The sequence below is a fragment of the Macaca thibetana genome, chromosome X (genome assembly GCF_024542745.1).
Source record: "Macaca thibetana thibetana isolate TM-01 chromosome X, ASM2454274v1, whole genome shotgun sequence".
NCBI classification, from domain to species: Eukaryota; Metazoa; Chordata; class Mammalia; order Primates; family Cercopithecidae; genus Macaca; species Macaca thibetana.
Genome location: NC_065598.1, coordinates 52,158,048 through 52,175,961, shown reverse-complemented (window position 1 = coordinate 52,175,961; position 17,914 = coordinate 52,158,048). Strand labels below are relative to the sequence as shown.

Genomic DNA, 17,914 nt, shown 5'->3' with positions numbered 1-17,914 from the left:
GTATCACACACCTGTTGTTCATTTATTCTCACATATTAGACAGTATTGAACATTTTGGCCGGGTGCAGTGGCTCATTCCTGTAATCCAAGCACATTGGGATGCTGAGGCAGGAAGATTGCTTGAGCTTGGGAGATTAAGACATGCTTGGGCAACATGGCAAAACCCCCTCTCTACAAAAATAGATGAATGAATGCATGAATATATGCACATATGTATGTAGGTGTAGTCCCAGCTACTCTGGAGGCTGAGGTGGGAGGATCCCTTGAGCCAAGGAGGTCGAGGATGTAGGTAGTCATGTTCACGCCACTGCAGCTCCAGCCTGGGTGAATGCGACTCTGTCTGAATAAAATATAGTATCATTTTTGCAACTCTGCATTCTGATTGAGCTGGTATGCACATGTGTGATATTGTGAATATATATATTTGGTCCTGGACCCTGCTTACTGTCATACAACTCCTACAGGTTTTGGAATCTCCACATAGTGATGTCTTTTTGTATGCTAGTGAGTTGACCATTTGCTGGCAGCTCCTAGGTAGCTCTAGGATGGCGGATTAGAGGGTTGGGACTTTTCAGCCACATCCCCAACGTTCAGGACAGGGAGAGGGGCTGAAGGTTAAGTTGATTACCAATGGCGGGCCAACAGTTTAGTCAGTCATGCCTGTAGGATGAAAACCTCCATCAAAACCCAAAAGGACAGGGTTCAGAGAGCTTCTTGCCTAGCTGAACACATGGAGAGTGGCATGCCCGTAGAGGCCACGGAAGCCCCCTGCCTCTTCCTTCTATTCCTTCCCCTACGTATCTCTTTATCTGCATCCTTTGTTAGGATATCCTATTTTCCACAAAATATGTGAGAATTCCCCGGGCTATCGAGCTGGATGAAAGAACTAGGGCCTAGGTAGAAGAAAGGGGAAAGCAACTAGGGCAACTTGCTGAAGCAAAATTACTTGGATCCTACCTACACTGTCTCCTTACAGGCCATGGCATGACATAGCCATGGGATTCCATCCTGCCTCTTACACACTGGCCTTGAGATGGTGGGCAAGATACTTACATCCTGTGGGACAGTTTCCCCATTTTTAAAGTGAAATTAGAATATTTACACTAAATGCTTGCTATGAAGAATAAATGAAATAACAAGATGCAGGCATTACATTGCAGATAAATTTACTGGTTATCTTTCCTTAATCCCTTTAAAATTTCAAATATTTTCATTCCATTTTTCTTTACAACTACATCTCTAGTATGTGATAACTGCTTTGGAATTTCAAGTAGGAATATCAGTCTACCTTTTTAAATGCATTTGACTTCAGAAGGTGATTTCATGTAAATATGTAAGTTAAATAGCAGTGTAGCTGGCATCAGACACGGCATTGATTCTGAAGCCGATTTGTAAATAACCGAGGTGTGACAAGGCCAACCCTATGTCAGTACTATGTGCTGAAAACTTGTTTGATGTGTGTGATGCCATGAAGAATAAGTCTATTCCAGTCAGTCAACACCACACAACTCAATATCACAGTGTGTCAAGAGCTCAGGCAGTCCCTAAGCAGCCCTATGGTGGCTAACGGGGCCACAAGGATCACCAGTGCAGTTGTTATTTTGGCTTGTCATATATTCATCAATTTGGCGGGTAAGAAGACAATGAGCCCAAATGAATCAAAGTGGTTGATTTACTTGCAGACTCAGCAAAAGCAAGATTAGCATTGTGTCAGCACTGTGTCCCTAGTCCCAGGGTACCACACTGAATTGGAGAAACTCAGTGACAGTACAGATGGTGGGTCTCTCTGCCTGCGAGGAGCCCACAGTCATACCCTAAGGCCAATTTTGAAACCACACTGAATCCTGAACCCAAGATCACACCTTACCGAGCTGCGACTATGGGACAGCAGGGGTGACCCAGCTCCCGAACATCTCGCACAGAACACCTTAGGGATGTCATCCATGCTTGTGAAGAGGAGGAACCTGTGTCAGTGACTACCCTGAACTGACTTGCCTGCTGACAGTTCCCCTAAACCAAAGATGCAAACCAGTTGTTTAGACTGAACGGGGAACCCTAGAGGGAAAGGTTTCTTTGTGGGATGGCACAATGGAGGCCTTGGCCAGCTTCTGCCTGATGACTGTATGTCCTGCTGGGGGTGTCCTAACAAGGGTAAAGTCTTGTAGTCCAGGGGTATCACCTGTGCCCTCTGGGATTGTTCTTACCTGTGTGCCCTGAATATCCCATCACTGCCTCATCCCTGGAAGGCGTGCACATCAACTTCAGCTTCCTGGCCATAGTTGTGCCGAGCCTGAAATGCTGGCTTGAGTTGGATAAAAATGGTTAATACAGAATGTTAGTTAGGAAGTCACCTGCCTTTGTCAGATAGACCTTCAGCATTAATAGGATTCGTATAAGATGAATGTGATGGGAAATTTGATGTGTCAACTTTGCTACGCCACGATGCATGAGAAATGTTCACTTTGACCAGGGTAGATGTCTCCGTGAAGGGTTTTCTTTACGTGAAAACTAGCATTTAAATCAGCAGACTTTTGGTAAACCTAATTGCCCTCCCCAATGTGGGTGGGCCTCATCCAGTTCCTTGAAGGCCTTCAGAGAAGAAGACTGGGGTCCTCCACAAGATGAAGAAATTCTGCCTCCACACTGCCCTTGGATTTGACCTTTCATATCACCTCTTCCCCCGGTCTCCAGCCTGACATCCTGCTCCGTGAGATTTGGACTTGCCAGTCGCAACACTTCCATGGGCTAGGTCTTCAAACTCAGTCTCTCTCTCTCTCTTTCTCTCTCCACCCACCCACACACACGTGTGCACACATACACACACACACACACACACCCCGAGGAACCCTAACCAATAGGCTTCTTACGTCTGGGACCCTTAGGGCGTAACTGAGATCAGTACTGCAGGTTGGTGTCACTCTGCTGCAGGGCTCCTCAAGCAGAGGCCAGTGGCGTTCCCCTCCCACCCTCTGCAGACGGACATCCACGTGGCTCATCACTGTGACTCAGGGTTTGGTCATCCAACCATGTAGCGATCACTATAATTTCACAAGTGTTCCCCGCCCTCCTTCTGCCTGTGAGGTCCTCTGAGATATTTTTAAGTCAAATGTCTAATACAAAACCAGTTTGCGTTCTTTCAGCTTGTATTCATTTAAACCTGTGGTTGCCTTTCACCTATAATAGAAGAACAACATTACTAGCAGAACTGTATTTAGGTGACATTAAAGGTATGCAAAGGACACCAGTGTTTTAGTTGCATACAATAGACTAAAACCAGAAGCCTATGAGTCACCCATTGGCTTACATGCAGTTAGGGCTCTGTAGAGATTTTGAAGATAGATTTCCAAGCATATACATTATCAATACTTTTTAAACACATCCTGGTTTCCAGTGCTACAAGGAAACCAAAAGAGAGTTAGAGGTCAGAACACTTTAAATCAGGTGAACCTATTAAAAAGTGGTCAAAGCAGAAAGCAAACATTGTGTATACTTTTACTAAAAATATAACCAACACACAAAAAATGTTAAGAAACAAAAGGAATTTACAAAAAAAAAGTTTAATTTCATGCTTTGGCTTGAAACTACATTCTGGATGTCCAATAGACTCCTGGAAATAGTCTGAAAACTATCTTTTAGGAAAACATTTTATTGCATTTGTTTTTTATCTGTTGTATCTGAAGTGCAAAAATGTTTCTTTGGGCTAGTTTACCCTTCTGTGGTTTTTAAGGTACCGTAATCATTTTCCCCCAATTTTCACCTAAAGTGCTAATGTCAATATGAATACTGCCTTTTTACACTTGAAAGTATTCCCATTTGTGTAATTAATTATATGGTGACACTAGTTTTAAGCTATCACTATCATTTCTGATGTCAAAACGTGAAACCGTTATATATCATGAACAGTGTGGCAACAAAACAAAACAAAACAAAACAAAACAAGAAACGGAAATAGAGGGATAGGAAAGGAAAATGGAACGGACAGTAAGACATCTGGAGAAGCCAACTATTTGTTTCTAAACGTAAGTGTTTTTGAGGGACAACTAGCAAATTTCAGAAGTTCTTCCAGTCTTTGTGATGTTTAGGTATTCACATATTATAGGGATATATTAAATAATGTATATATGCCTAGCATATCAACCATTTCTTCCATACACTGAAAATATTAGAGTATTCACTTTCAATTATAACCTATATTCAATATCTGTGTCTTGTTCATGTTCCATGTTGACCTTTTTCCATTTTCTCCGAGTGTGTAAACTACTGGATACTCTATTCATAACTATTTCCCCCCCAAAAGATCTTTTAAATTTGTTACTTTTGGATTCGTTTTCCTTTTACTAATGATTCGTATCTGTCTTTTATTCATTTCCTCTTTCCTTTTCCCTTAGGTTTATTCTATTGTTCTTTTATTATTTTTTATTCTTCTCCTTTATCATGTAATGTGTTTTCTATGCATTTAAGACTATAATCTTCCTAAGAATACAGTTGAGGCTTCTTCAGTAGGCTCCTGGAAACAGACTGAAAAAGGTCTTTTTGTTTGTTTGTTTGTTTTTGTTTTGTTTTTTGAGACAGAGTCTCGCTCTGTCGCCCAGGCTGGAGTGCAGTGGCCTGGTCTCGGCTCACTGCAAGCTCCGCCTCCCGGGTTCACGCCATTCTCCTGTCTCAGCCTCCCGAGTAGCTGGGACTACAGGCGCCCGCCACCACGTCCGGCTAATTTTTTGTATTTTGTTTAGTAGAGATGGGATTTCACCGTGTTAGCCAGGATGGTCTCAATCTCCTGACCTCGTGATCTGCCCGCCTCGGCCTTCCAAAGAAAACTGTCTTTGAATGTAAATGGTCTAATGGAATGGTTCAGCAGTGTAGAGTACAAACATTTAGGTAATTTCTTCCCTAAATATGGAGTGCTCCCTTGAAATTCAGAAGCTCTTCTAATTAACAGTCAGCAATTTGGAAAAAACGTGTAAAAGATACTTATGTCGACTACTCACGAATGAGGACGTTACAGTCTTTGAACTTTAAATCGCATCATCTGATGTCTCAAGGCAGAAACCTGTAATATGTAACCTATGATATGGCTAGAGGGGATTCTATCATATGTGTCTTCAATCTAATTACACACAGCAGCTCATGAAGACTGACAGAAGGGCAGGGGGCATGCTTAGCACAGGCATCTTACACCCACCTTGAGCATCACTGACCTACATGCATGCTGCCTACTTCATTGGTAACAGAAACCTGTCTGTCTCTTGCCATTTTATTATTCAGTCGTTCAAGGGTTCACTGCGGGAAGGATTTAAAATGCAATTATTCTTTAAGAACCAGAGAATTCAGAATTTAACAGAATCCAAGAACAGTCATTTAGGTCTCCATACGGGAAAACAAACATCAAGCAGGTTGCCCACTCATTCTCTTAGGAACCATGAAATCTCAACTCAGATATTATAACTGGAGTGAAACTGTTATGAAAAACAAATCATATCTTTGTATTCTATCCAACAGAACATGAAAATACAGAAATCAATCTTGAAACAGATTTTAATATATCTGATTTGCATTTACTATTTTCAATAGGAAAAGATGGATGTAGAATTTTTGGAATTCATCTGAAATCTCACAAATTATGTTAGATCTGGTACTAGAACCTCCTTCAGTACTCAGCATATTTCACACAAAGTGGTATTACAAATGCATTATGTATTTGTTTAAAGCAGAGATTAGAAAAGAATCTGAAAACAGTTAGCTATTGGTTATAGTCACAAGTAAGAAGATGCTTTCATATTTGATGATTCAATACGGCTTTGACCCAATTTGTTTCTGTATCTGATAGTGTTTAGGTCTTCCGGTCAGGCATTTGGGGTCTGAACAACTTTTCAAAGAAGGCCTGCATTTGAATTGTGTTTTTAAAGGGGCAGTAACGTTCTCTCTTTTTATTATCAAAAGTATAATATTGTGAAAAACAGAAAGCACGTAATTTTGCATCTTAATGGATAGCATACCTCCTTCTGGCATTTTAAATTGCTCTGCTTTTGGCAGAATTGTCCCCTGAACATCAGGACCATCTCCGCATTCATCCCCAGTCTTTGACTGAGACAGCTCCTGGAGATCAGCTTCCAGGTCAGGCACTAAAAAATACAGGGGTTCTTGATTGAAGCAGGCAAACAAGAAGGACAAATAAGGAAAAGATAGTGCTCTTTTCCTCAGTGTTATGAAATAAAAGCCTGTAGACCAGTGTGGTAATAAATGTGATGTAAAGATGGCACACTTTTGTTTTCCTGTATTATGAATTCTTATCTTAAATGACAATCTGAGGATAAATCACACCACACCTACATTTCCCATACTTTACCATTGTGTATTATGAATAGTGAATATCGACTATCTAAGAAATCTAGAGTCTGCCACATGGATAGAATTTTAATCATAAATGAAATGTAATTTTCTGAAGGATTAGATCAATGTATTGGCCTGCCTAGGAGAAATCTTACAGTTGTGACACCCATCCCTTGTTGAGGTGACTTGAAAATTATTTAGATAAATTAACATTATGCTTGGGTCTAAGGGCCCTGTATGTAACTTTACATAAATGAATCACATTTAGAATAATGTACCAAAAATAACAGGAAAATCACTGTCTTCCAGTGAGGGTACAGGAAGTTGAGTGCAAAGAAATTAGTGGTCACTGTTGACAGTCATATTCTGGAAACCTCTTAACAGCGAATTGCTAAAATACTCCATGGCCCAAATTCTGCCAGTGTTGAATGCAAAAGTACTATCTAGTGAGTAAACAACTTCTGATTCAGGATAAACTTATGGTACTTTTAGTTTTCTAATGATGAAAGTGCTTCTACAACTTTTAAAAATCATGCTAATTCGAAATCATGCATTCGAAATCATGCTAATATAGCTACCTGTATGCCAGTGTCCTGAGTTATCCACCTTTTACCAAACATCCTGAAAAATTACCGATCAAAGGATACCACTCAAAGAGTGGCTGTCATTTATTGAGCTCTTTTCTGGAGTTTCTATTCTGCTTCGTTGAACTGTGTTTTGTCCTGAGCCAATACTAAACTACCTTAGAGTACACACACATTCAAATAATAAGTATCTTAAGCAAAACCACTGACCTTTTCTTATTACAACATGGATAGCACAAACCTTGGGACAAAATATGAATTCTGTCTCCATGAGTACAAGGGTTCTTGGTAAACCTCCATTTCAGAGCCTCAGTTTTCTTATTAATAAAATGAGGCTAACATCCTTATGCAAATGGGCTTTATTCAGGGTGTTATAAGGTAGGATGACTTGGCACTCCACATGCTGTTAAAGGGTGCTTACAGCACCATTGACACAATGCCTTAGAAGATCATACAGCAACATTCTAAGAAGAACAAATTAAACTAGTGAAATACTGCATATTTATGCATAAAGTTAAACTGCTTCATCTGATTTAGCAAGGACTGTATTTTCAAGCGTACAAAATATATTTCAAAGGTAAGAGAAGATTCATTATATCCAGGGACTGCATGAAGCTGTAAACTATACTCTTCAATTTTCCAGCCAACTTTCAGCAAATGTTTGCGATCCTTTCCTAATGTTTTCTTTCCTCCTGTTACTGGTCACGGCATAATGCATGATGCACACATAGGCCTCCTCCCCGCATAGACATTCTTTCTTTCCCTTCCCAGCACCTCGAATATCAGCTGCACCCTGATCTTCTCTCTTCTGACCAGGTGTGGGATCCCGACTTTCAGTTGGTGGTTCCTCTTGTTGAGGCTCCTCATCACTGGGCTCCTGGGACCGTGGTTGTGTGTGTACAAATAAAAAGTTTTGGCTGGGCGCAGTGGCTCACGCTCAGCACTTTGGGAAGCCAAGGCGAGCAGATCACGAGGTCAAGAGTTCGAGACCAGCCTAGCCAACACGCTGAAACCCTGTCTCTACTAAGAATACAAAAATTAGCCAGGCATGGTGGCGCATGCCTGTAATCCCAGCTACTTGGGAGGCTGAGGCAGGAGAATCGCTTGAACCCCGGAGGCAGAGGTTGCAAGTGAGCCGAGATCACACCACTGCACTCCAGCCTGGGTGACAGAGCAAGATTCTGTCTCGGGAAAAAAAAAAAATTGTTATCAATACATGTCAACAATGCAAATAAACAGAATACATAGATATTTCTGATCATAAGTAAGTCTAAAGACATTTCTCCAACACTATTCATATACTTATTATTCATCAAGTTATTCTTCCCACAGAGAGGTTACTCTAAGACGGAGTTACCCTCAAGGGCTTTGGAAGGTGGTTTAATCTATGTTGGGATGGATGTGTGCAATCTGTTATGAATAAGCATACGGAGGAAGTCATGGGCAAAATCTGGGGAACACAAGGTCATCCATCCAGGCAAAACCAGAACGTAGGCTGGGCGCAGTGGCTCAGGCCTGTAATCCCAGCACTTTGGGAGGCCGAGGCAGGTGGATTGCTTGAGCTCAGGGGTTCAAGAACAGCCTGGGCAACACGGTGAAACCCCGTCTCTACTACAATACAAAAAGAAATCAGCTGGGCGTGGCAGCGTGCACCTGTAGTCCCAGCTACTCGGGGAGGCTCAGGCAGGAGAATTGCTTCAGCCCAGGAGACGGAGGTTGCAGTGAGCCAAGCCTGGGTGACAGAGCAAGACTCCATCTCCAAAACACACACACACACACACGCACGCACACACACAACACACACACACACACACACACACACACACACACAACACGTAATCCTCTTGGATCAGTCTTTCCTTCATGAGATGCCATGATCATTTTTTATCAGCTCAGAAGACCTTTAACAGTGTATGTATACTAGTTCAACAACACTATCACACACAAAACATTCTGCTAATAGAAAACAACAAATGTTAAAGCACTCACACATACTCCCGATCAGCTCAGGAGGTTGTAAACTTCGTCTTGGTCTAGGCCTACATGTTGATCTTCCTCACCAAATTATATTTCTCTCTGCAAAGAGAATACAGAATACTGTGATTGGGAAATGGCACTTGAGAGGATAGCTCCATTCGAGCACTTCCATGGCCAAATGTTAACTTGTCACTTTTTTGAAGTTTGGAAATACTTTGAAGGTAAGTCCCAGGGCAAGTATAAGTTTGTGTGTCTTCTGAATAGAATGCTTGCACAGTCACTTAAGGTGATCAAGCTAGCAAAGTAATGTCTTAAGGCTCCTGGCAAGAGACACTGGATATCCCTGATGTGGTTTGGTTTCACAACTGGAATCTCCATCATGGAGACGTTTAGGAAAATAGAGCTAGAGAATTAAACTGGGAGTGACCACAGTGTTTGTCACACACCCATTTCCTGGGCCCAGTTCCTCCCTAAAATGAAGTTTTGCTCGACCACAGAGTCCCGTCCATTCGAACCTCCACGGTGGAGTTGGGAAGTTGCAACACAGCACTGGGTGCCCCTCACTGGACACCTGTTCCTGGCACTCTACAGACTTCGGGGCTGAGGTCACCAACCCGCAGCATTCCCAGTTCCCAGGCCCCTTCCTTACTGCCCACGCTGTCCATGCCTGGGTCCCCGCTGGGGAGTCTACAATCTGTCCTCTGTCGGGGGTTTGAGGCATTTCTGGGACTCAGATACCTTCAACAGCACCCCCAGCACGCACCTCATCGTACCCCAATCCCCTCCACGTCAAGGCCCTCCTTCCTCCTTAGTTGTGGCCCCGACAGAAAAGAAGGCCCATGGCTGCAGTGCCACATGTAAAGGATGAAGACCTTGAGGCCCTTCCCCTCTGAGTCTCCCTCCCACCGACGACCCTCCAGAAGCCCACTGGCTCCTCCTCACCCTCACTCACACTTCAACTCCCAGTTGGATTGGCCTGTGGACCTACCTGCTGTGTCTCAGTAGGAGAGAAAGAATCCAGACCTTAGGAACTTGACCTCACAGCTCGGAGGCATTCACCACGTGGATGAAGAGGTAGAGTAGAAGATGCCTGGTGAACATGTGCACTGAGGTGCGCACCCAAAGATTTGAGCTCTCTTATCACCTCTGCCATGGGTCTCCAGCCTGACATCCTGCTCTGTGAGATTTGGACTTGCCAGTTGCAACACTTCCATGGGCTAGGTCTTCAGACTCAGTCTCTCTCTCTTTCTCTCTCCACCCACCCACACACACACATGTGCATGCACACACACACCGAGGAACCCCAACCAATAGGCTGGTTACATTTGGGACCCTTGAAGGGCATCACTGAGATCAGTACTGCAGGTTGGTCTCACTCTGCTGCAGGGCTCCTAAGGTAGACGCCTGTGGTGTTCCCCTCCCACCCTCTGCACAGGGACATCCATGTGGCTCATCACTGTGCCTTTGGGTTTGGTCATCCAACCATATAGAGATCACTACAATTCCACAGGTGTTCCCTGCCCTCCATCTGCCTGTGAGGTCCTTTGTTCCATCCTGAGGACACAGATATCTACTGGGTATGTTTCCATTCTTCCAGGAAGGACCTGGGAGCCTGTTGAGGGTGATACATCTGCAACAGTAGTAACAGCAATGGGTATAGGCAGTATGTTCACCAACTCATGAGAGATCACACTACCAACATGTCCCACTTAAGGTTCCCCATCAACTAACAGCTTATCCTGGAAGTTATCAGATTCATAGGTAAGTTGCATTCCCCTTATTCTATTTTCCCCAGGATTGCACACATGAAAAGCAAACTGATACTGGAATGTTGTATTGGAGTGCCATCCAAGAGTGGAATGCACTGCAGTGATGTGATTTCTGAAACAGTCAATAGGTCTTTTTTTAAATATATACCTTAAGTTCTAGGGTGCACGTGCACAAGGTGCAGGTTTGTTACATAGGTATACATGTTCCATGTTGGTTTGCTGCAGCCATCAACTCGTCTTTTACATTAGGTATGTCTCCTAACACTATCCCTCCCCCAGCCCCGCACCCCCAAACCGGACCCAAAATGTGGAACCAAAAAACAGCCCGCATAGCCAAGACAATCCTAAGCCAAAAGAACAAAGCTGGAGGCATCACGCTACCTGACTTCAAACTATACTACAAGGCTACAGTAAGCAAAACAGCATGGTACTGGTACCAAAACAGAGATATAGACCAATGGAACAGAACAGAGGCCTTAGAAACAACCCCACACATCTACAAACATCTGATCTTTGACAAGCCTGACAAAAACAAGAAATGGGGAAAGGAATCCCTATTTAATAAATGGTCCTGGGAAAACTGGCTAGCCGTATGTAAAAAGCTATAACTGGATCCCTTCCTTACACGTTATACAAAAATTAACTCATGAGGGATTAAAGACTTAAATGTAAGACCTAAAACCATAAAAACCCTGGAAGAAAACCTAGGCAATACAATTCAGGACCTAGGCATGGGCAAAGACTTCATAACTAAAACACCAAAAGCAATGACAACAAAAGCCAAAATTGACAAATGGGATCTAATTAAACTAAAGAGCTTCTGCAGAGCAAAAGAAACTATCATCAGAGTGAACAGGCAACCTACAGAATGGGAGAAAATTTTTGCAATCTACCCATCCGACAAAGGGCTAATATCCAGAATCTACAAAGAACTTAAATTTAAAAGCAAAAAACAAACGACCCCATCAAAAAGTGGGCAAAGGATATGAACAGACGCTTTTCAAAAGAAGACATTTATGCAGCCAACAGACACATGAAAAAATGCTCATCATCACTGGCCATCAAAGAAATGCAAATCAAAACCACAATGAGATACCATCTCACACCAGTTAGAATGGCGATAATTAAAAAATCAGGAAACAACAGATGCTGGAGAGGATGTGGAGAAATAGGAATGCTTTTACACTGTTGGTGGGAGTATAAACTAGTTCAACCATTGTGGAAGACAGTGTGGCGATTCCTCAAGGATCTAGAACTAGAAATACCATTTGACCCAGTGATCCCATTACTGGGTATATACCCAAAGGATTACAAATCATGCTACTATAAAGACACATGCACACATATGTTTATTGTGGCACTAATCACAATAGCAAAGACTTGGAACCAACCCAAATGTCCATCAATGATAGACTGGATTAAGAAAATGTGGCACATATACACCATGAAATACTATGCAGCCATAAAATAAGTCTTTATACATTCCCAGATGGACTAACATACAGGTCTTCCTCAGTTTACAGGGAGTTCATGTATGGAAAATCGAGTTTATTGAAGACTCTAGAAAAAGACACTTGCTTCCCTGTAACACTCAGTACCCAAATGCCAGTAGCCCCTACCACTCATTCCAAGAACTGCAGCTGCCCTCAAAAATTTCCAAAATGACCCAAAGTGGGCAAAGATATTCTGGCTATAAACCCCAAGTTTAGGATTGAAAAGAAGTATCCTCAAACTTCTTACTGACATCCAAAGAATAGGAATGTTGCCGTTGGTACAGAGGAAATAGCAGGGTAGCAGGGAGAAGGACACAATTTTCCCCAGGAGGGCTTGCAGGGACCTTCTTCCTCTGTCCTGCTTTCTGTGATAAGAAAGTAGTTTGGTGATAGGTGGGGTGGTTCATGGCTCTAATCCCAGCACATTGGGAGGTCGAGGTGTGAGTATTGCTTGAACCTAGGAGTTTGAGATCAGCCTGGACAGCATAAGGACACCCCACCTCTACCAAAAAAAAAAAAAAAAAAAAAAAAAATTGGCCAGGGATGGTGGAACCTGCACGTTGTCCCAGCTACTTGGGAGGCTGAGATGGAAGGATCACTTGAGCCTGGGAGATTAAGGCTGCAGTGAGTCATGGTTTCTCCACTGCACCCCAGACTGAGCGATAGACCCCATCTGAAACAGCAACAAGTGCTTTGGGGCCAGCTGAGGTGTGTGGTGAAGCTTATCCCGGAAAAGATCCTGTTGCTAGGTAAGTTGGATTCCCCTCATTTTTTTCCCCAGGCACACAGAGCTACAGAGAAAACTGATACTGGAATGTTGTGTCAGACTGGGATCCAAGAATGGAATGGTCTGCAGTGATGTGATTTTCCAAAGCAGTCAATAAGTCTTTCATAACTTCCCAGATGTAGCAACATACCAGCCTCCCTCAGTTTACAGGGAAGTGACATGTATGGAAAATCCAGTTTATTGAATGCTCTTGAAAAAGATGTTTGCATCCCTGTAATACACAGTCCTCAAATGCCAGTAGCCCCTACCAATCATTCCAACAACCACAGCTGTACTCAGAAACGTCCAATATGTCCCAAAGTAGGCGATTATATTCTGGCTACAAACCACGAGTTTAGGATTGAAAAAAACTATCGTCAAACTTCTTATTTACGTCAAAAGAGTAGGAATATTGAGGTCGGTACAAAGGAAATAACATGGCACCAAGCAGGAGGACATAATGTTCCCCAGAAGGGATTACAGGCACCTTCCTCCTCTGTCTTGCTGTACTTTTTGTGATAAGAAAGTGGTTCAGGGATAGGCATGGTGGCTCACGCCAGCGCCTTGGGGAACATAGGGACCCCACGTCTCGACAAAAAATTTTAAAAACATCCAGGCATAATGGAGCATTCTTGGGACAGTTAGAGCAATGACTGTGTGAAGACATGCCCAGTTGTCAGGACAGTCCCTGACATATGTCAGTTTCCAATCAATTCTAGCTGTTACTGTTTTGCTGTTAATATTGTTGCTGTTCCCACATTTCCCTGGAGCATGTTCCGGAGATACAATGTCACGACTACCTTTGACCCCTTCGATGATCTTTTGATTATCACTTCATTTCTTCAGGGACTCAAGGACTGAGTCTATGGGGCAGGAGGAGGTCATATTTTTATGAGCATAATGAATATTCAGCTCTCCTTACAGGGTGTTATGGAGCCTAATTGTAATGCTGGAGTTTCATCATCATTAGGTTGTGCGAAAAATTTGAATGGAAATTTATCTAGGAAATCGAAACACTAATGACCTCTTCATGTGATTTGTATAATGCTTGGAAAAGTATCTAGTGACTGGATAAGGATAGCACATAAGTATGTAAATATTTAAAAGATTATGAATTTTCTATTTTGTAATTTCTGTTTTTGTAGCCTGTCTTCGTTTTACATGATGCCATAGATTCTCCTACATTTTCTTCTAGAAGTGTGATAACATTAGCTTTTACATTAAGTTCTATGATGCATTTTGAGTTTTCTTCTAGAAGTGTGATAACATTAGCTTTTACATTAAGTTCTATGATGCATTTTGAGTTTTCTTCTAGAAGTGTGATAACATTAGCTTTTACATTAAGTTCTATGATGCATTTTGAGTTAACTTTTGTAGATGGTGTGAGATAAAGGGTGAGGTTCATTGCTTGTGTGTCAATGTTCAATTGTTCCACCATCATTCTCTGAATACAACATCTTTTCCCACTAAATTATCTTGGCACCTATGGAAAAAATCCACTTAACTTGACTGTATAGGTCTAGCTTTGGCCCCTTATTTGTTTTCTTATGCCAATATCACACTGTCCTGATTACCACAGTTATGAAATATGCCTTGAAAACAGGTAATGAGTCCTCCAATATTCTTTGTTCTTTATCAAATTGTTAGACTATTCTAGTCCCTTTGCTTTTCCATATAAATTTTGAGGTCAGCTTGTCAATTTATAGAAACAAAAGGCTGCATGGATTTTGATTGTGTTTACATTGAATGTATAGTTCATTTGGGAGGGAGAAACTGACATATTCACAATCTTGAGTTTTGCAATCCGTTAATGCAGTATACTTCTCCATTGATTTCAGCCTGCTTTACTATTTCACAGTAATGTTTTTTAGGCTTCTGAGTGCAGGTCCTGCTCATATTTTGTTAAATTTTACCACTAAATATTTCATGGGTTTTTGCTGCTATATTGTTGTTGATTTTTCAATTGTTTGTTGCTGATATATAAAAATCACATTGACTTTTGCATACTTAATCGTGTACCATATTATTTTGCTAAACTCACATATATATTCAAGTCATGGGGTAAATCTCATTTCGCTATGATGCAAATTTCTAATATATTCCTAGTTTTGAACTGCTATTACTATAGCATAAACATAAATCTATGCTATTATGAACATGAGTTATATTAGTCTGTGATGGTTTTTTCTCATAATGTTTGTCTGGTTTTGATATCAGGCTGATGCAGGCTTTGTAAAATGCTTTGAAAAGCGTGATCTCTTTTCAATTATCATTAAGAGTTTGTGTAGAATGGACATTATTTTTTCCACAAACGTTTTGCAAAATTATCCAGTGAAATCGCCAGAGATGTGAAATTTATTTGAGAAAAAAATTTTGTTTCATTTCTTTGTTGGTTTTAGTGAATTCAATTTCTTTTATTGGTACAAGCTCTATATATGTCATCTATTTATTTTGGGGGACTGAGGTTTGTTAGCTAGTGTCCTTCAAGGAACATTACCATTCCGTTTAAAAAATAAATTTTTGGATACTGCTTTTCACCATGTTCCTTATCACACATTTAATATCTGGAGGATCTGTATCGATGTGCCCTGTGGTGTTACTGATATTTATAATTTGTATTCTCTCTCTGTCCACCTCTCTCATCAGGCTGGATAAAGGTTTATTAATTTGACTGATCCTCCCAAAGCAGCGACTTCTGGATTCGCTGGTTTTTTTCTATAGATTTTCTCATTTCTATTTAATTTGTTTCTCCTCATATCTTTATTAATTTTTCTTTCTTGTTGCTTTGGATATAATTTGATTTTATTTTTCTAGTTTCTTATTTTTATTTATTTATTTAGGTTTCTTTGGTTGTTGTTGTTCTGAGACAGTCTGGCGCTGTCACCTAGGCTGGACTGTGGTGCGACCTCGGCTCACTGCGACCTCCACCTCTTGGGTTCGAGTGATTCCCCTGCCTCAGCCACCATGCATGCCCAGCTAATTTTTGTCTTTTTAGTAGAGATAGGGTTTTGCCATGTTGGCCAGGCTGGTCTTAAACTCGTGACTTCATGTCACCTGCCCACCTTGGCCTCCCGAAGTGCTGGGATTACAGGCATGAGCCACTGCGTCCGGCCAACTATTTTTCTAGTTTCTTAATGTGGAAACTTAGGTAATTGACTTGAGACATTTCTTCCTTTCTGATATAAGTATTGAATGCTATAAATTTTCCTCTGTGCACTGCTTTAGTGTGTCATCTTGCATTTTTTGATATGTTGTTTTCATTTTAAAATTTTCCCTGCAATTTCTTCTTTCATCCCTGCATTGCCTAAAAGTGCTGTGTAATTTCCAATATTTCATGGATTCCAGATATCCTTCTACAGCTAATTTCTATTTCAATTCTTTTGTGGTCACAAAAACATGTTTTGTAAGATTCCATTCCTTTAGAATTTGTTGAGATTTGTTTTTTGGCCCACAATGTTGTCTATCTTGGTGAACATTCCATGTGCACTTGTGAAGAATGTATATTCTGCTGTTGTTCTATAATTATCAATTAGGCCAAGTTGGTTGATACTGTTGTTCAAGCCTTCTGCATATATATATCCTGATTTTGTTGTACACTTTTTCTACCAATTGCTGGGAGGAATGTTGAAGTCTACTGTAAGTGCAGGTGTGTTTATTCCTTCTTTCTCATGTATTGGTTTTTCCCTAACGTATTTTGAAGGTGCATACATTCTCATGGTGTTTTTGTCTTCTGAATCAATGCACCTCTCTATAAATATTATATAATGCCCCATTCTGTCCTTTGTAATAATCTCCACTATAAAGTGTGCTTTATGAGGTATTAATTGAGCACCTTTTAACTTTTAACTTAATTTTAACATCCTTTACTTTTAACTCATTTATTTTTAAACTGTGGGGTCTTTTTGTTTTTAACAGTATATAATTCGTTCTGTTTTTTTTTTTTTATCCAGCCTTACAATCTCTAACTTTTAACATGTGAGACAAGGTCTTGTTCTGTCACCCAGACAGGAATGCGGTGGTGTGATCATAGCTCACTGCAACCTCGACCTCCCAGTCTCATGTGATCCTCCCACCTCAAGAGGAGCAGCTGGAACTAGAGGTGTGCATCACCACACCTGCCTAGTATTTTTTATATTTGTAGAGACAAGGTCTCACTATGTTACCCTGGATGGTCTTGAACTCCTGGCCTCAAGGGATCCTCCTGCCTTGGCTTCCCAAAGTGCTGAGATTAAGGGGCTGGGATTAGACACATGAGCCACTGTGCCTGGCCAGTCTCTGACTTTTAATTGACAAGTGTAAGCAAGTTAATGTGGAAGCAGTTTACCTTAAATCTTCCAACTTGCTATATATTTTTATTTATCACATCTATTTTTTATTGTTTTCCCTGTTTCTTCCCTTCTTTTAGACCAGTTTAACGTTTTTTTACTATATCATTTTCATCTCCACTGTTGGCTTTTTAGTTATATACCTTTGTTTTATAGGGATTGCTCTAAGAATTACTATATATCTCTATCTATCTATCTATCTATCTATCTATCTATCTATCTATCTATCTATTTAAGTCACAGTAAGCCTTCAAATAATATTACAACACTACATGTACAGTGCAATGCCTTATTTCCCTTTCCTTCCTTCTGTTCTTTATACTCTTATTGTCTTACATTTTAATTCTACACATGTGAAAAACCTCATAGTACATTGTTACTATTTGTGCCATAAGCTGCCAATTATCTTTTAAAGAGATTAAATATAAGAAAAGTATTTGCATTTAGCCACAATTTTATCACTTCCTGCTCCATTCAGTCCTTTTTGTTGTTCCAAATTTCCTTCTGATACAATTTTCCCTCGCTTGAAGAACTTCAACAAATTTTGTAGGGCAGATCTACTGACAATGAATAATGTCAGCTTTCTGCTTATTTGCTTGCTTGTTTAAAGTTTTTGTTTTATGTTTATTTATTGGAAAATGCTAGAATTGATTAGAGAATCTTGCGTTGT

At 40.9% G+C, this 17,914-nt stretch overlaps 1 protein-coding gene across 1 annotated transcript in view; it reads left to right on the top strand.

Moving 5' to 3' along the window:
* Nucleotides 1-17,914, top strand: part of LOC126946501 (melanoma-associated antigen D4-like) — a 526,225-nt gene that overhangs the window by 12,830 nt on the left and 495,481 nt on the right.